This window comes from Dipodomys merriami, unplaced genomic scaffold (genome assembly GCF_024711535.1).
Source record: "Dipodomys merriami isolate MVZ:Mamm:240054 unplaced genomic scaffold, mDipMer1.0.p SCAF_512, whole genome shotgun sequence".
Lineage (NCBI taxonomy): Eukaryota > Metazoa > Chordata > Mammalia > Rodentia > Heteromyidae > Dipodomys > Dipodomys merriami.
Window position 1 is genome coordinate 589,952 of NW_027206083.1, and position 20,072 is coordinate 610,023.

The 20,072-nt window shown below is 43.6% G+C and overlaps 1 protein-coding gene across 22 annotated transcripts in view; it reads right to left on the reverse strand.

The window, feature by feature from the left end:
* The window catches only part of LOC138810943 (hepatoma-derived growth factor-related protein 2-like), a 289,960-nt gene that overhangs the window by 113,864 nt on the left and 156,024 nt on the right, over window positions 1–20,072 (reverse strand). For 2 of the 22 annotated variants that reach the window (XR_011367299.1, XR_011367298.1), the window contains one exon: window positions 1,721–6,989. The exons of the other annotated variants lie outside the window; for them this stretch is intronic. The gene's annotated coding sequence lies outside the window, so the exon portion shown is untranslated. Of the gene's footprint in view, window positions 1–1,720; window positions 6,990–20,072 lie in introns of those variants that run through there. 22 annotated transcript variants of the gene reach the window in all.

The following is a 20,072-nucleotide window of genomic DNA, read 5'->3' on the forward strand; positions in this document are numbered from 1 at the left end:
AACAATATTTAACTTTTGACAACTGCACAGACCTTTTCTCCAGCTATAGCAGTATAGCTTGTTTAGCACTCTGGTTTGTAAAAGCATCTTTCTGGATGACTTAGGAATGTGATCTCTAGTAACCCTAACACAATGCCTGAGTTACCTTTGCAGGCCTTTAGACAGATATCAATAGAAACACACTCTCAGGTTTACAAACTTTTTCCTGAGAAGATGAATTTCATGTAACTGGTGTCAGCTCAATATTACTGCCAATTAGAGCTTTTGGCACATAAAGGGGTTAAGATTTAAACTACCCCCCACATTTTATAACATTAGCTTTTTACTATCACAGAGGACTGGCAAGTTCCTGTCCCTTACAAGGTAGTCATGAACATTAGGCATGCTTCCAAACTATCTTCCTATGACCTCCCGGCTCTGATCAGTTTTGAAGGGCCACGCACAAATGACTCTAGGATCTGACACTTCTGCCATCCAAGCAGTGGCTTACTGCCTCTGGATGCTCCACCATTGCTTTTTGTCCCAGGAGTGTCTTCTCTACATTGGGATAAATGCCTCATTGGCATTTTCCTTAGCTGGTTGCTGGACTTGAACTCAGGGCCTGAGCACTGTCCCTCAGCTCTACAGCTCAAGGCTAGCACTCTGCCACTTTGAGTCCCAGACTCGGGGCTTGAATGCTGTCCCTTAACTCTTCAGTCCAGGGCTAGTACTCTGCCACTGTGAGTCCCAAAGCATTTCTGCTTGCTCTTTCAGCACTCTGCTGGCTGAGTAGAGGTGACAGTCTCACAGGGACCTTTTTGTGCCCGGGCTGGCTTTGAACCAGTTTGCAGATCAATGAGTCTTACAAAAGGCCATTTTACTCCAATTAAAAGCAACAAGGTGGTCAACATAGAAGTAGCTTTTAAGCATGCTCTTACCTGAAACTTATTAAGAGTCAAAGTTACATCTGACAACTTGTAAGAATTCTCTGTGCTTTGCTTTGGGCTTGCTGGAAACTTGACAAACCTATAAGAGCAAACTAGAATAGCAATTATTTTGGTAATCCTAATTTTTCCTTTGTGCACATTGAGGCCAATGTCAAGAACAATTTTACATTTAAATTTTATATCCAAAAATTCATTCCCTATATATTTTTTTAACCTCTTATTAATCACCTTTAATATTTTATACTTTGGTTATTATTTGCGTTTTGAAAAGATCCCTTGAAATCTTGAGGCCAAGTGTTACTCATTGCCTCTTGGCTGCTTGTTTTAAAACAGACACACATTAAGATTTTTAAACTCAAATGACAATTTTCCTTAATGCAAGAATTACAGTCACCTTTACTATACCACAAAGCTAGATTTAACATCTTTATAACTTTTAAAAACATCCTAATTGTAAAACATAATTGAAAGTAAGCCACATTATACAAATAACTTTTTACCCTCTTTTTAAGGCCTTCCTAATTTTAATGTTAACACATCCAAGGGAAAGTTTAGCAATACTAATCAGATTATCACATCATTCATTTTAACCATCATGTTTTCAGTGCCTATCTGCAGGGAAAAGAGACAGAACAACGATGGGCCACTTGGCCCCTCCTATGGAATAGGCAGGCACACACCCAATCTGGCTCTTTAGGGTTAGATGAACTGCGTTTGTGCCAGTTTGCCTCATCATGCTTGGACTCCTCCCAGGGCCTGTCCCACTGCATGACCAGCTGAACTGCATTTCTACTTGTTCACCCTTCACCCCTAAAGATAGGTCTTCTGTTGGTTTCTAAGTTTTTCCCCGTCTCTTCTCTTGGTTCTCAAATGAAATACAGTTTTAGATAGACAGAACAGGTAACATCTTTGACAGTGTTAAACTAACCTTTACATTTAAATTTCTAATATTTATCCCCAAATTTTAGCCAAGGGAATTAGACCCCAAACAGCCAATGCATTTTTGTTAAGCCAGATAACTTGATTACAGTATAAACAGACTTATGCATTTTAAAATATTAGTTTTTAAAATACCAGATTTTCTAATTTGCAAGTTAAAGAACCTTTTAAAAAGCCATTTAAAACAATGTGAAGATTTTTAAAAAATTTTTGGTAATGTCCAAACCTCATAACCTTTTGAATTTTTAAATTTAAACTCACCCAATTGTTACAGCATGCTGACAATTTTTTATCTTTGAACACGTTCACAGACACACACAAAACACACAGATCTTAAAGCGCGCAAAAATCAAAATCAGTTGTACGTACACTTTCTAAAGGTTTTAAACAAAAAATTTAAGACAGTATTTCTTTTAGAACTATGTACCTTTGTTGTGCTTCATTTTCACAGAGTTTGCTTGTTAGCAAGGCTTTTGAATCTCTTCTGAGTTGGAGGAGGGCTGAGGGAGGGAGTCACCTAAGACTAAACTGGCCTGATTTTTTTAACCCAATTTTAGACAGAACTAGCTGAGAAGTCCAAACCAGGTACACAGCCTTCTATGCCCTTTCCTCTCCTCCAGCAGCCTCCACTGGGAGAAGGTGCAGCCTGAGGCTTGAAGGGAACCAAACTAGCCCAGTAACCTTCCATGCCTCACAGGGAGGGTGGGCATAGCAGGTCTGTGACCAAGCCCAGCTGGAACTTTTATTCCCTCAGAGATGTTTAAATAAATAAATAACAAAAACACAGATAAACACAAAAACCAAGGATCCACATTTAAACTGGTACCAATTCTAAAAACAGGACTAGACAAGAACTGAAGGCTGAGTTGGGGACTAATGGGCCCCAGTTTATCCCTACCGGAACTCTGTGCTGTTCTCACTCAGCAAGCTGAATCCAGAGTCTGCTGGGTGAGCCTGCCACACTCACCCAGAACTTTCCTACCCCATAAAACAACACACTAAAGTTAACAAGACAAACATGTGGCCACAAAGACAAAATCAAGTCTCAGTGAATGGGGCGACATCTCACCACCATTCATTTACCAGGGGACTCAACCCCCCTACTCACCTCCGGAGGATTTTTCTCTTAGAGTCCTGCAGACGTTGACCCAGGGGCCTTCCAAGGCAGAGGCGAATTCCCAGTCATCTTGGGGCAAGGGAAGGAAGTCCCTAGCGGCCGTTCCCTCAGACTGACAGGTTCTCCCCCATGCTCAGACCCCCGAGCCAAGGCCCGAGGCTAAGATCTAACTGAGGCCACCTGCAGATGGTCAGTGGCAATTTCATAATTGACAAATAAGCAAGTTCCCAAAACCTGACAATCTCGGCTCAGGCTGTGACTTCCAGTGATCTATAGTCAGACTTAAGGGGGTTGTTAGTTGCTGCCCCATCCCTTTAAGGACAACAAAACAGACAACAGAAACAATTAACACTAAACAGAAACACAAAAACAGACAGGCGCCAAACAGAAAAAGCAACTTCAGATGGGAGTGGCCGACCATGGCTAAACTCCCCGGGAAGGAGAGAGAGCTGAGGTTGGGAAATTGGAGAGGGAAGGAGTGGGGGAGAGAGCTGAGGGGCAGATGGAAGGGTTAAGGGGGTAGGGATTTGGGGGGCCGGGGTAGATAAGAAGGGTTTCATCCACGGGGGAGGTTCTAAAATAAGAGCTTCCCAAGTAACAATATAGGGGACCTGGTCTGGGTGTCCGTGCGGTCCCGGGTCCATGACTTTGGCCTTAACCTGTAAGGCAATGGTTAGATTAAAGGTTCCTTCCCGTGGCCAGCCACAGTTGAAAGTGGGCCATTCTGATGAACAAAAAGTTATCCATTTTCTTTTCTTAACTTCTACTGAAAGATTGTGAGCTGACGTTTGTACCTCTCTCCAATGTTGTAGGGTTAGGGAGAGAGGGGTCGTGACAGTTTGTCCCATTTTAAAACTGTTAACGAACACAAAAACAACAATACAGACCACAATACAGACTACACTTAGCTTCGCTGCGCGCTGTTGTTAACAAACCAAAAGCAAAACCTGATGGAGGCTTGTTTGGGTTTAACCTAAGGAGTAACACAAGCTTATTAGCAGTAACACACTCTCCCAGATTCCCCACAGCGAAGGCAAAGGCAGCAAACCAACAGAAAAACAAACCACAGGGGCAGCAGCAATGCAAGCAACCAAAACTCTACAGCAAACAACATTACAAATTATAACTGGTCACGCTACTTTGTCGCTGCGCGGTTTCGACAATCAGCCGAAGGCAAAAACCAGGCGGAGACTGTTTTGAGAGTCCGGATCTCTCGTCTCCTAGGCAAATCATGCGTCTAAAAGAGGACTGAGTTCCAGATGGGCCACTTTTTCAGGCCACCCTGATGAGCCACTTTTTCAGGCTCCCTGACGGGCCAATATTTCAGGCCACCCTGACGGGCCAATATTTCAGGCCACCCTGATGAGCCACTTTTTCAGGCTCCCAGAAGCCCCCAGGACGTCTCCTGGGGACCGCGGTCGGGAGTACGAGCTCGTCAGCTCCTCCACGGGTCCGCCTGATACAGACGAGAACGGCCGAACTCACCAGATTCGCAAGCGCACAGTAATTGGCCACACGTGACTTCAGACAGCACACAGACAGCACACAGACGACACACAGATGCTGGCCAGCTTACCTCCCGAAAATGGGTCGGTGGTCCCTGGGTGGGGGGTCTCTATCCCGGACGAGCCCCCAGATGAAAGACGCCCGAAGGCGTGGGGTGTCCTTCAATCTGAAGAGACCCTTCCCCAAGGAACAACGAGACCACTTGTGCAGATGCAAACAGCAAGAGGTTTATTCGGGCATGCCTCGGCTCCCAGGTGCACTCAACCTCGAGATCCACAAGGTTCGGGTTGAGTATCTGGGAACCGGTTACACGGGTACCCGGGGCGACAGAGTCTATCGGGAGACTTGCGCGCCAAGTGCCTGAAAGCACCCTATTTTTATGGGCAGCAGAAGCGAGGTTACAGAAGCGAGATGCCTGGTTACAGGGTATTGATTGGTTAATTTCAAATTATGCTCAGGGTGAGGATTGGTCAGGTTACGCTGGCCAGATGGGGTAGGTGGGGTTGGGGGAAAGCTGACGTGTCGGTACTTGCCCTGACAAGTCTGTGCTGGTCGCTATGCTCCGAAACTGTTCGTTCCCTAATTTTGACAAGTGATTTATTACCTCCTGCCCTACCCTGCTATTAGAGCTGAATTTTACAGGAAGGGACGGGTGGGTCGGCTATTTTCCAGGAATGTCTGGTTTTAGGGCATGTAATGACTTGCCTGTGTCCTGCTTCGCTCTCTTAGGTATGCAGGGGAAGGGGCAGCAGTTTTCCTTAAAGGGCTCAATGGGGGGCTCAATGGGTGAACATATACTGGAGTCTGGGGTCTTTCAGTGGGAGCCACTGACACCTGGCTTTCTTTTCTTATTTTTTAATTTTGAAAATGTGAATGCTTTAACAGTGTCATTCCAATGTTTTGAATTTGTAAATAAACTACCCCATGTTTTTTATAGCTACTTTCTCTGAGAAGGATTTTCTCACCTCATCTTTCACTTTGGAAATAGTTTTCAAACTAAATGGGAGAAATGACTGTCACAGGAATTGGGAGAAAATGTCAGTACAACTTGCCAATTCTGTCTCATAGTATCAATTTGCAGCCCATTTACTGTCTCAGGACAAGAGGACTGAAAGCTGGAGTGGTCTTCATTCTATTGTATCATTCCTTTTGCCTGTAAAATGATCTAATAGTTGTTATTTGTGTCCCCAGCCTTAAGTATCTATAATATGATAGAGGCATCTTCATGTTTCTATTTTTCTCTAATCTTTGTCAAGATTTAGACAAAGATTTGTACAGAGCAGCTCTTCAGTGAATCCCTTGAAAAAAGCTACTTTAAGAGTCCTCAGAAAGAGCACAGCCTAGAGGCTGTCTTCCCTATGCTCCGTGAGGTCATGGGTCAGTCTCTGTTGTTGGCCATTATTGAAGATAGTCACAGAGCTGTCCTTGGTCATACAGTCAGGTTACAGAGCTTAGCCAGGACTTAGCTGACATCAGAAAACTGTAGCCCAGATTCCAGAGATCTTTCCTTTACACTGCCTTACTTAAACTACCTATGCTGGCTTAATAAATTGCTCTGCCCATTGGCCACAGACATGACAGCTGTCCATTTGCTGTTTTGTGTTGTTGTTATTTTTTTTGTTTTTTGGTCAGTAGTAGGGCTTGAACTCTGGGCTTGGGCACTGTCCCTGCACTTTTCAGCTCAAGGCGAGTGCTCTACCACTTAAGCAACAGCGCCACTTCCAGTTTTCTAGTAGTTTATTGGAGATAAGAGTCTCACAGACTTTCCTGCCCAGGCTGGCTTTGAACCGTGATCCTCAGATCTCAGCCTGCTGAGTAGCTAAGATTACAGGTATGAGCCACCCCGCCCATCTCCATTTGCTGTTTTGAATATCTTATGCTGTCATTCTGGTTTGCCTTTTAGATCTTTTGTGTCAGCATGGATGATGTCAGAGGATAATAACTTGGATATTCCAAACAAATAGAGAAACTGCTGTAGCTCAGGTGTTAGAGCACCAGTTTTGTGTGAGAAAGCTGAGCAAGAGTTTTAGGCCTGAAGTTCAAGACTCAGTATGGGGAAAAAAGAATATAAATGCATTATTGGAAACAAAAGCTTCCCCCCCTTTTTAGGTCAGCAGAAAACTAGGTGTAAGGCAGGGAATCTTTTAGATACTAAACCATACACCTTTTTTAAAATTTTTATTATTTTTTTGGGGGGGGGTACGTTCATGGGGCCTGAACTCTGGGCCTGGGCGCTGTCCTCAGCTCTTCAGCTCAAGGCTAGCACTCTACCACTTGAGCCACAGCGCCACTTCTGGCTTTTTTTCTGCTTATGTGGTGCTGAGGAATCGAACCCAGGGTCTCAAGCATTCAAGGCAAACACTCTACCACTGAGCCACCTTCCCAGACCACACCTTTATTTTTTAAAGAAATCTTTCCTCAGTTAATAAGTTACCTTCTCAGAAGATCTTCATAGCTGTTAGGTCAGTCTGTTAGGTCAGTCTCAGCAGATGTGATACAAGCTAGATAACAGATGTAATCTAAGTTACATTGCAAAAAAGGCACATAATTGACTTTTTTTTTGGTTGGTGGTGGGCTTGGTCCTGGCTCTCAGCTCTTCTCAAGGCTAGCGTTCTGCCATTTGAGCCACGGTGCCACTTCCTGTTTCTGAGTGGTTTATTGGAGACATGAGTCTCCTGCCCAGACTAGATTTGAACTGTGATCCTCAGATCTCAGCCTCCTGAGTAGCTAGGATTATAGGTGTGAGCCATGGGCGTCAGGCCTATAACACTTTTTTTTTTTATTAATGGTGCAAGGGTTTGGACTCAGCCTTGTGTTTGCTCAACTTATTTGCTTGGCTAGTACTCTACCCCTTGAGCCATGTCTCCAGTCAGTTTTTTGTTGCTTATTTTGTTGCTTATTTTAGAGATGGAGTCTTGTGGACTTTACTGCATGCACTGAACCACAATCCTGTAATTCTCATCTTACTGAATAGCTAGGATTATAGGCATGCTGTGATTTTTTTCTTTCTTTTTATATCCCAGACGTTGGCAGTAATCCTTAAAAGCAAAATAATCAAACAGCCAGCCGAGAGACTGTGGCTTATGCCTATAATCCTAGTATTCAGGAGGTTGAGATCTGAGTATTGCAGTTTGAAGCCAGCTGGGGGTATAACAGTCCCTGTGAGACTCTTATCTCTAATGAACCACTCAAAATCTGGAAGTGGTGCTATAGTTTAAAGTGGTAGACTTCTACCCTTGAGCAAAAGAGCTCAGGGACAGCACCCAGGCCTGAGTTCAAAGCCCATGACAGACAAAAAAAGTCAAGCAAATTAGCTAAATAGGAAGAAATTATTTATTATTTTATTTTGGTATATGTTCCAAATTTATATATGATCGATATGCGGTATATATGTATAATATTAAATGTAATATGTGTAATTATATTCATTTATATATGTGCTTATTGTACTGTATGCAGTCTCTGGTGTTGAATAATGTTAAATTCAAATAAAGGCATTACCCCATCAGTTACATGGTTATGAGTTTTCTCCCTTATGATTCATATGAAATTGAGTTTGAGCAACAGTTATAGAACTGTTCCTACAACTTGGCTTAAAACATGGCCTAGAACTCTGAGTCAATATTCACCTCCATGTTAAGTTAGTAGTTTATTGAGTTTTGATCTCTTCTTCATTTTTTTTTTTTTTTTGGTCGGTCGTGGGTCTTGAACTCTGGGCCTGGGCGCTGTCCCTCAGCTCTTCAGCTCAAGGCAAGCGCTCTACCACTTGAGCTACAGCGCCACTTCCGGTTTTCTGGTGATTTATTGGAGATAGGAGTCTCACGGTCTTTCCTGCCCGGGCTAGCTTTGAACCGCGATCCTCAGATCTCAGCCTCCTGAGTAGCTAGGATTACAGGCGTGAGCCACCAGAGCCCGGCTCTCTTCTTCATTTTTTGATAGTTGTTCTTGGAATAGAGCCCTTCTTCTCACTTAATATTATTTTGAACCTTACAGATCTGTATCAGTAGCATAGATAAAGACCAGAGATAATGGATATAATCTTATTGTGTTCTGAAATGTGTTTTATGAAGTTATGTCATGTGGATTTGATTTTTTCTTTTTCTTTTTCTTTTTTTTTTTTTTTTTTTTTTTTGCTGGTCCCGGGGCTTGATCTCAAGTTCTGTACCTGTCCCTGAGCTTCTTTTGCTCAAGGTGAACACTCTAACAGTTAAGCCATAATGCCATTTCCATTTTCTCTAAGAGTCTCATGGAGTTTCCTGCCTGGGCTGGCTTTGAACCACGATTCTCAGATCTGGCTGGCAGGTGAGAACCACTGGCACTTGGCTGGATATTTTGTGTCATTTTTATTCTTTGGTAGTGGTAAGGTTTAAACTCAGGGCTCCGGCTTGCTAGACAAGTGCTCTACCACTTCTCCCATGCTTTTAGCCCTTATTCCTTTATTAATAGACCATTTGATTTCTCCATTCCCATATCCTTTCCAGATATGGTATTGTGCTTTTTTTTTTTTTAGTTGTGGGGGCTAAACTCTGGGCCTGGGAGATAATCCCTCTGCTCTTCAGCTCAAGGCTAGCTTGCTACCAGTTCAGCCACAGCTCCACTTCTGGCTTTTTCTGCTTATGTGGTTCTGAGGAATTGAAGCCAGGGCCTCATGCATGCAAGGCAAGCACTCTAACACTGAGCCACCTTCCTAACCCAGTATTGTGCTTTTTACCTGGGCTGGCTTTTGTCCATGATCCTACCGACTTCTCCCACGTAGCCTGTAAGGGGCTTGTGCCACTGTGCCCAACTTGCTCTTTAATATAAGTGTCTCATTTACTGTTTTCTGCTTGCAGAAAACAAGTGTATCACGCCACAATATTCCTATCATCAGCTCTATATATTTGTTAATTGAGAATGAATTATAAAATGTTGCCTGATTAATTAAGTCCTGGCAGTAAATGATTTTAGTGATAATTTGTAAACAATTCCTATACTCTGTCTCTCCAACTCCACTTTTTTAGGGGGTAGGGGAAATCATACTATAGTGCTAGAATTTGAAGATATAATCCTTTGGTACACCTGCAAGAATATTGTTCTATTCAAAATAGAACTTGGCCAGTCAGGAAAACATTATTACTTAAGTAAAAGACAGGCCTTTGTGAAAGCTTCAAAAAAAAGATTAATTAGACTTTGCCAGAGAACCACGCAGGCATCCAGGTACAGAGAACAAAGAATGGTTTACTGCCAGGAAGAAAGAGATTAAGAAATGTATCCAGAGCTGGGCACCAGGTGGCTCACACCTATAAACCTAGCTACTCAGGAGGCTGAGATCTGAGGATCATGGTTCAAAGCCAGTTCAGGCAGAAAAAGTCCGTGAGACTCTTCCTTCAATAAACCACTCAGAAAACTGGAAGTGGCACTGTGGCTCAAGTGCTAGAGTGCTAGCCTTGAGCTGAAGAGCTGAAGGACAGCACCCAGTCCCCCACCCCCACTCCCAACAACAACAACCAAAAGAAAGAAAGAAAGAAAGAAAGAAAGAAAGAAAGAAAGAAAGAAAGAAAGAAAGAAAGAAAGAAAGAAAGAAAGAAAGAAAGAAAGAAAGAAAGAAAGAAAGAAAGAAATATATCCAGGCTGGGCACTGATAGCTCACATCTGTTCATCTTAGCTATTCAGGAGGCAGAGATCTAAGGATCATACTTCAAAGCCAGCTTGGTCAGGAAAGTCCATGTTAGATTATTAGACTTTCCTGGAAAAACAATGCAGACATCCAGGTACAGAGAATAAAGAAAGGTTTATTGCCAGGAAAGGGGCCAGCAAGAACCCTTCTCACAGGGGAGAAGTGAGAAGCAGCCCCAGCTATTGTCTGAGGTGACCTATATAACTTAGGAGGTTTAGGAGGGGCTAGGAGGGGCTAGGAGGCAGAGACCCTGGTGTGGAAGTGTGGGCCGGGAGCTTCATCATGGCAGACTAGGATTTATGGCTGCTGTCCAAATAGTAGATAAGGGGTCCTGCACTGCCCAGACTTGGGGTCACTCTAAGGGGCTTGTGTTGCTTTATATGGTGGTAGCTCCCCCAGAGAAGTACCATCCCAAGGTTAAAAGGGTTGGAAGATGATTATTTACTGCCTTTACTACAAGGGCCTGGTGTTGCCTAGGAAAGGAGCATGCTAAGCTGTGGAGATGGGAAGGAGTGGACTAAGCTATGAGAAAGGAGCTCATTTCACTAACACATTGGGTTAGGAAAAGTTAAATACTCCATTAAAAATTAATTGAAGCTGGAAAGAGTGGCACACACCTGTAATCCCTTCTACTCAAAAGGCTGATACCTGAGGATGGAGGCCAGCCTGGGCAGGAAAATCCTTGAGACTTTTCTTTTTTGGTCAGTTGTGCAGCTTGAACGTTGTGCCTGGGAATTGCCTTGAGCTCTTCAGCACAATGTGAGTGCTCTACCACTTGAGCCACAGCACCACATCTGGTGTGGGTTAATTGAAAATAAGACTCTCATGGACTTTCTTGCCTGGACTGACTTTGAACCATGATCCTCAGATCTCAGATTCCTGAGTAGCTAGGATTAGAGGCATGAGTCACCAGCTCCTGGCTTTGAGACTTATCTCCAATGAAGCACCCTCAAATAAGCCAGAAATGTGGCAGTGTCTCAGGTGATAGAACATAAGCTCTGAGCAAAAAGTCTCAGAGACTTGAGGCCTTGAGTACAAATCCGACGACCCCTCCCCCCACACACATAAGAAAATATTTGAATATTGTCCATTATAAGCCTAAACATTTAAGTATCCAAATATTCACTTGACATTCTGGTTTCTCTGCAGATCATAGCAATCTTTTTGCCTTTTATCTAGAATTCAGTGAATGAAGGACCTCCCCTTACATCCAGTAGAGAGACTATTTCTATTTGTGGGTATGTTCTGGCCAGGAGTTAAGGCAGATGTCATGCCATTCTGTAGGGAATTTGATGACTGAATTAGTTTCTAATTGATGCTGTTCTCAATTACCACAGACTTAATAGGCTCAAAACAATGCAAACATATTATCTCATAGTCTATGTTGGTCAGAAATCCTACATGAGTTTCCTGGGCAAAAATCTAGTGTGGGGGACTGGGAAGGTGGCTCAGTGGTAGAGCGCTTGCCTTGCATGCCTGAGGCCCTGGGTTCGATTCCTCAGCACCACATAAGCAAAAAGAAAAAAGCCAGAAGTGGCGCTGTGGCTCAAGTGGTAGAGTGCTAGCCTTGAGCTGAAGAGCTGAGGGACAGCGCCTAGGCCCAGAGTTCAGGCTCCACAACTGGACCAAAAAAAAAATCTAGTCTGGGCCACAGCACCACTCTGTAGCTAATATGTTATTCATTAATCCCAGTAATAATGTTAAAATTGCATAGTTTGAGCCTGGGGGCAGAATCTAAGCACAGTCAATTTGCTCTCTGAATCTAATTCCCTGTGGGTGAGTGGGGGGTGGGGATGGGAAGGGAGGTTCCCACAAAGTTCTTGTTTCCTTACTGGCTTGAAGCTTGGGACCACCCTTAGTTCTAGAGGCCTCTCCTGTCCTTGCACATAAGTTCCTGATATAGGAACTTATGTGAGGAACTACCTTGTCAAAACATGGCAAACAATTCTCAGGGCTGCACTTCTCTCCTTCCTCTTCTGCCACATTTGACTCACTGCTGTTGTCCTCTGCTTTGCAGGTTTCATGTGAATGCATCAGGCCAAACTGACCATCTTTTTTGGTCTGGTGATGTCCTGGTGTAAATCAGCATTTGTTTTCCAGAGAATGATTTCAAAGTCAACAAATGCAGAACATACTTCATCCACCCTCACATTTTTATCCATCAATTTTCTATCCTCAAGAAAAGGTTTATCACCATAAACCATCTAAAAAAGCCCTATAGGAAGATTCAAATGATAGACAACAGATAGCTTATATTGGTGAGAATCTCTAAACCTGTTAAGACTGAGGCAAAGCCTTTAAGCACCGTTCAGACATTCCTATACAACATCAAACTCATACTAGTGAGAAAGCCTGCAAAACTGTAAAATGGGCAAAGCCTTTTCTAACTAAGGAAGCCTTAGAGAACAGAAGCCATTGATTCTACAGCTGCCCTCTAAATACATAACCTTAAAGCTTCTTTATCTTAATAGAAACATTCCTCCACCCCTACAGAGTTCCTGTGGGATAGAATCCCTACACATGTAAAGAGCAAAGCCCTGAATAGTTACTGAGCCTCCCTTTAATAGAATTCATAGTGGCCGGGCGCTGGTGGCTCACGCCTGTAATCCTAGCTACTCAGGAGGCTGAGATCTGAGGATCGCGGTTCAAAGCCAGCAGGAGAGACCGTGAGACTCCTATCTCCAATAAACCACCAGAAAACCGGAAGTGGCGCTGTAGCTCAAGTGGTAGAGCGCTCGCCTTGAGCTGAAGAGCTGAGGGACAGCGCCCAAGCCCAGAGTTCAAGCCCCACAACTGACAAAAAAAAAAAAAAAATAGAATTCATAGTGGATAAAAACCTTAGCAAAGTAAATAATGTGCTAAATCCTTTATTCAAATTACACATTTTATACAACCACAGAGAATTCATACTGTACAATAAACTCATGCAAGGTATTAATATGGAAAATCTTTGCTCAAAAGACAAGCCTCTTGTGGGAAGGGATGAATGGAAAAACTGGGAGAGTGAAAGGGTAGTGATAACATTGTCCAAAAAGAAATAGATTCATGCCAGGTACAGGTAGCTAACAGCGGTCATACTAGACGCTGAGATCTGATGATCACGGTTCAAAGCTACCCTGGCACAGAAGTCTGTGAGTCTGTGAGACTTTCATCTCCAATTAACCACTAGAAAACCAGAAGTGGCGCTGTGGCTCACGTGGTAGAGCACTAGCCTTGAGCTGAAGAGCTGAGGGACAAGATCCAGGCCCAGAGCTCGGGCCCCACAACTGTCAAAAAATAAATCAAGTAATATATATATATTATATATATGAATTATTAGTAGAGAGAATATCCTATAAAAATGTAGCACATTATTCAACTGTTACCTAAAATGTACCAGACAAAGGGATGTGAAGGGTAAACAAAGGAGGAGGCTGCAATGCTTGGTAAGAAATGTATGCATTATCCTGCCCATGTAATTGTAACCCCTCTGTACAGTATGTTCACAAATAAAATAAAATTAAATTAAAAAAATAAAATTAAATAAAATGTACCAGACAATGTTTGTTATCATGTTATAACTAAGGCTATCTTTCCATGTACTAGAGTGTATACTGATAAATTATTTCTGAAATATATATAGATGTATATCTATATACATCTATATATATATACATTAATTCTAGAGGTAGAGTTAAAATTGTCATTCATCTTGAAAACTTGGAGAAAGTACACATAAAATGGTTCAAGGACCTCAGGAGGAAAGAAGGGATCACTTCCCAGTGCTGAGGCCTTGGGCAGTGTGCCTGGCTGCCAGCATCACCTTCCCACAACCACAGATCAGCCAGACTGCCTCTAAGCCTAAGGTACCAGAGCCAAGAGGGCATGGCCAGGATTCTAATTTAAATACATGGAGACAGCAGAGAAAGAGCCCTGCTCTTCTACTTGGAGTGGGAAATTACATTGAGAATGTTTACTTGGCTCCCTCCCAACAATTCCAATGGTTTACAGGATCAAGGAAGGAAAATGTACTAGCACAGTTAGAGGACAGGCCTTCAAATCTGACTCAGAGTAAAACACCAATTCCCAAAGGCCAGAGAGCAGGGCCCTTGTAGGCTTCTGCTCCAGTGAACTACCTCACTATTGTTAACCTAATGATAGCCTGAGGCTTTCCCAGAACCTGAGGGAGGCATTTTAATTAAAGTCATTACTTCAACAGGCTGAGAAAAAGCCTGACTTCCTGTGTAACTCTAACAAATTTTTCAGTTTCCTGCCAATGCTGGCTGTCCTTGTAACCAATTAAGTTGCTTTTACAGCCTGCTTCTGTTTTGAACCTGAAATTCTGCCCCCTCATCTTGCAGACCTAGATCTATGCACCCATTCTGCCTTTGTGAAACTTCTCTATTCTTTATTTTGGGGGGGTCTGTGAAAGACCTCAGACACCCTGGGGTGCTTCCTTCAACAGGAGGGCACCCCAAGAACCAAGACTCCAAACCAGCAGCTGCAATAAGCAAGAGGAGTTTATTTGGCGTTTGCACAAACGGGCTCTCTGTCCAGGGCAGACAGGAAGCCCCAAGCAGCGTTTACAGGCACTTTTAAAGACAAAAGCCCCAGGATTAGCATAAGACCCCAGGTTCCCCGGGATTGGCTCAGTTTACTACACGGGGAAGTTTATAACACTCTTTGTAATAACAGTTGGCTCAGGGCAAGTCTAGGGGGAGCGGTCACCCTGGAGGGGAGTTTACATAGTTACAGGCTTGTGATCGATTAACATTTGGCCTAATTTGTTGGGCTCACCAGATGGTCCTTATCTTGAGCCCCCTAAACCGAGAATTTTTTACACAGGAATGCGGAGGAACATACTCTTTGTTCCTTATCTTGGGTCCCATTTGGCCACCTGTTAGTTTTTTTTTTTTTTTTTTTTTACGACTACAGAGCTTGTCCCAGGGCCAACATCTAGACTCCAAAGCTTTTTATTTATCTCCAGGGCGGTGAAAGGGTCAGTGCTAGCTCAAGCAAGTTTACAGAAGCAAAACCAGCAGTTAGCAATTGTAAAATGTAACTCTAATTTTTAATCTTTCAGTCTGGTTGGGGGCCTGAACTCTGGGCCTGGGAACGCTGTCCCTCAACTCTTCCGCTCAAGGCTAGCACTCTACCACTTGAGCCACAGCACCTCCTTCAGCCTTTTTTTTTTTTTTTTTTTTTTTGCTTATGTGATGCTGAGGAATCGAACCCAGGGCCTCATGAATGCAAGGCAAACACTCTACCACTGAGCCACCTTCCCAGCCCAACTACTCTATTCTTGAAATAAACTGTTACACTGAAGAGTTCTTCCTGCTAACACAGCTGTAGGATGGACCCTGAAAACTTCATTTGAACCCAGGGTTGGTTATTGATGTCTCTTTTACACTTCTGGATGCTTAAGAAGTCTAATAGCATTTAAAGTACAAGTAACTTCTTATCACATAAGGCATAGGAAGCAAATTTCTGAAAGTTTGACCTTTCATAACCCTGAAGGACAAAAGGTTATCATCCTAGAGGCTGAGAGGCTGGGCAGACAGATTTGCTACATTTAACCCCTTTGCTGCATTTAATTCTGGCTCAAATCCTAGTCTATTTCCTAGCTTGATGCGCTTAATCCTAGCTACTCAGAAGCTGGACCTCTGCTTCTGGACCTCTGCCTTTAGTTCAGGGACCATGCACTGGCCATGGTCAGCCCTGCCAGTGTATTGGCATAGGTGACTTTGCCAAGATTTGTCATAGGCCTGTCCAGCCCTTATGTCAGAGGTCTACATAAGCACACATTTTCCACTATTTATTATTTTACTTTGCTCTCTGTTTTGTTTTGCTTTGTGCCACTGCAGGAGCTTGAACTCAGAGCACTGTGCTTTCCCTTTCTCCTGAAAGCCAGTACTTTACCATTGAACCACAGCTTCACTTCAGGCCTTTTGGTAGTTCATGGAAGGTAAGTGTCTCATGAATTTTCCTGTCCAGGCTGATTCCTAATGGTGACCCTGAGCTCTCCTACCCCACCCCTGAAGAGCTAAAATGACAGGTAAAAGCCCCTGGGGCCAGGCACTGGGGGCTCACACCTGTAATCCTAGCTACTCCAATTGCTAAATCACATGTCTATTTTTTTTTGATCCGCTCACACTCACACACCATATACCACTCACACCACATATTCTCACACTCACATTCAATCACACCACACACACACTCACACTAACACCACACTCCCACCATACACACCACACACACTCACACTCAATCACCACCAACTACACTCACACCATACATGTTCACACTCATAATCACACTACACACACCACACACGCTCAATCACACCACCCCCACATCACACACACCACTAACAACACATGCTCATACTCATACCACACACCATACACGCTCACTCAATCACACCACCCACACCACACCTACACCACACTCATACATTACACACACTCACACCACAGACACACTCAGTCATACCACACACACACCACTCACGCTCACACTCACCATACACCAAACACACCACACCCACAACACTCACTCACACACACACCACACATGCTCACACTCAATCACACCACCCACACAGCACATGTGACCCGTCCAGCAGGCCAGGTAATTTTGTGGGGGATCTGAGGGGCCACCTCCTAAAAGAACCAAGGGGGGCGAGAGAGGATCGAGACCAAGCGCATAAAGAAAGACAGAGCCATTCTGAGTCGCGTCAAGGTCTACTTTATTAAAGTGAGGCAGGGTTTAAATACCCGAAGGGACAGGGGAAGGGAAAGAAGAAAAGAAAAAAAAAACTTTGCAGAAGCAAGGGTGAGGAGTCCCGGGGTCAGGGATGGGTCGTGCTTATCCTTTGGCCGTTGTGCTCTTCTTAAAGGTATCTCCTGTGATTTCTTTTATGGTTAGCCAGGCGCCGTTTGCTTAGGGCCAGAGATAAGATAAGTTTTATGGATAGCCAGATGTAGTTTGTTATGGGAAGTTATCTAAATGTGCACCTGGGAATTTCTGAGAACGGCTACTTGTCAATTAGGTGTTTGAAAGAGGCCAGAGCATTCTCAGGCAGGTTTCGGGTCTCCAACACACATGCACCACTCACACCACATATGATCACACTCATACCACACCACACACACCACACACACACCACACACGCTCACTCACACACCATACACCACACTCACACCACACACTCTCACACTCACAATCACACCACACTCAATCACACCACAGACACGCTCACACTAATACCACACTCACACCATACACACCACACATAATCACACCACACACCACTCACACTCACACTCACACACACCACACACTCACACAACCCCCGGTCCGTCACCTGGAATTGTAAGATGTTAATGGAACAAAAGCACAGAACGCAAAGGCTGACATGCTCAGTCACCTATAGACCTGATACCAGTTGGATCTATAGGTGACTTTGAAGCTCTCGAGTGCAACCGTCATAGACAGATGATCTCATAGAATAAAATGTTGTTTCAAGGTACAATTTTATCTATTTAGACAGATGCTTTCACATCCATGTCAAGACACTCATGATGGGAAATGTGTCCATTAAACATCTAATAACTTTTCCCACACATGTAACAGTGCTGGGTACATAAAACATGGACTTTCTTTATTCACAGAGTGAATATAATAGTTTGTGGCAATTACAGATAAAAAGTACAAAATAATTATATAATACATTTTAACAATGAAAAGATAACATAGCATGTAAAAAGTTCTCAAAGGTGAGAAAAAGCAGATTTGTCAAAATGGGAGAAAAAAAAAGGGTAAATTTAAGGATTAAAGAAGGTTCAGCTGGGTACCAGTAATCCTAGCTACTCAGAAGGCTGAGGTCTGAGGCTTGCAGTTCAAAGCCATCTTGGACAAGAAAGGCTGTGAGATTCTTATCTCCAATAAACCACTCAGAAAACCAGAAGTGGCCCTGTGGTTCAAGTGGTAGAGCACTAGCCTTGATATGAAGAACTAAGGGTCAGAGTTCAAACCCTACAACCAAAAAAAAAAAAAAAAAAAGAATGTCCAATTTGTTGCTACGTCCATTTTTAGGTTTATTCATGTTCTTCCTTATTTTTAATATCTCAAGTCTTAATAAGTAGACTTTTATTGATGAGTGAGAAGCTAAACTTCATAAAGACCACCTCTCAGGGCTGGGAAGGTGGCCCAGTGGTAGAGTGCTTGCCTTGCATGCATGAGGCCCTGGGTTCGATTCCTCAGCACCACATAAGCAAAAAGCCAGAAGTGGCGCTGTAGCTCAAGTGGTAGAGCGCTAGCCTTGAGCTGAAGAGCTGAGGGACAGCGCCCAGGCCCAGAGTTCAGGCCCCACAACCGGACCAAAAAAAAAAAAAAGACCACCTCTCATAATTCTTTGGCCCTATTAGAAAAACCGGCATGATGATTATACATAGTAAGAATTCTGGGACTTCCATGTGACATGTGACAGTATTTACATAGTTTGAGTGTAAGTGGCAAAATAGAGAAAAACATGTTTAAAATAGCATCAATACCAGGACAGGAAAAAAAAAAAAAAGAGAAACACAGTAATTCCTATTGCATGAGAAAAAACACAAATTGGGCAAAAAAAAGTGTCAGGGGCTGGGAAGGTGGCTCAGTGGTAGAGCGCTTGTCTTGCAAGCCTGAGGCCCTGGGTTTGATTCCTCAGCACCACATAAGCAAAAAGAAAAAATCCGGTGCTGTGGCTCAAGTGATAGATCACTAGCCTTGAGCTGAAGAGCTGAGAGACAGTAGTCAGGCCCAGAGTTCAGGCCCCATGACCAGACCCCCCAAAAGAAAAATTAAAGAGAAAAAGAAAATTTGATACACACTATAAAAATCCTGAACTGAAGCTGGGCGCCAGTGGCTCACATCTGTAATCCTAGCTACTCAGGAGGCTGAGATCTGAGGATCACGGTTCAAAGACAGCCCGGGCAGGAAAGTCCATGAGACTCTTATCCCCAATAAAAACCACTAGAAAACTGGAAATGGTGCTGTGGCTCGAGCAGTAGAGCGCACTCACCTTGAGCTGAAGAGCTCAGGGACAGCACCCAAGCCCAGAGTTCAAGCCCCATGACCGACCCCTCCAAAAAATATCCTGAACTGAACATAGCATATATGTATATATGTGAAATAACATGACAAAATTCCTTTGTGTAATACACACTTAAAAAATGAATGATAGGAAAGTAATATAGGCTCTTCTGGGTGATCAGGTACTAGCAGGAGGGAAGAAGGCCAAGGAGAGGGCAAATTAAGTACTTTACACACATATGAAAATAGAATAAAACTTATTTTCAATTATTTGTATGCATGTATGGAAATGTCTGAGAGCTAATATAGTAGAAGCCAGGCACTGGTGGCTCACGCCTGTCATCCCAGCTACTCAAGAGGCTGAGATCTGAGGATCGAGGTTCAAAGCCAGCCTGGGCAAGGAAAGTCCCTGACACTCTATCACCAATTAACTACCAGAAAACTGGAAGTGGTGCTGTGGCTCAAGTGGTAGAGCTCTAGTGTTAAGCTGAAGAGCTCAGGGATGGTTCACAGGCCCAGAGTTCAAGTCCCACAACTGACAAAAGAAAGAAAGAGCCGGGCGCTGCTGGCTCACGCCTGTAATCCTAGCTACTCAGGAGGCTGAGATCTGAGGATCGCCTGTAATCCTAGCTACTCAGGAGGCTGAGATCTGAGGATCGCGGTTCAAAGCCAACCCGGGCAGGAAAGACCGTGAGACTCCTATCTCCAATAAACCACCAGAAAACCGGAAGTGGCGCTATAGCTCAAGTGGTAGAGCGCTGGCCTTGAGCTGAAGAGCTGAGGGACAACGCCCAGGCCCAGAGTTCAAGCCCCACGACCGACAAAAAAAAAAAAAAAAAAAAAAAAAAAGAAAGAAAAAAAAAGACAGTAC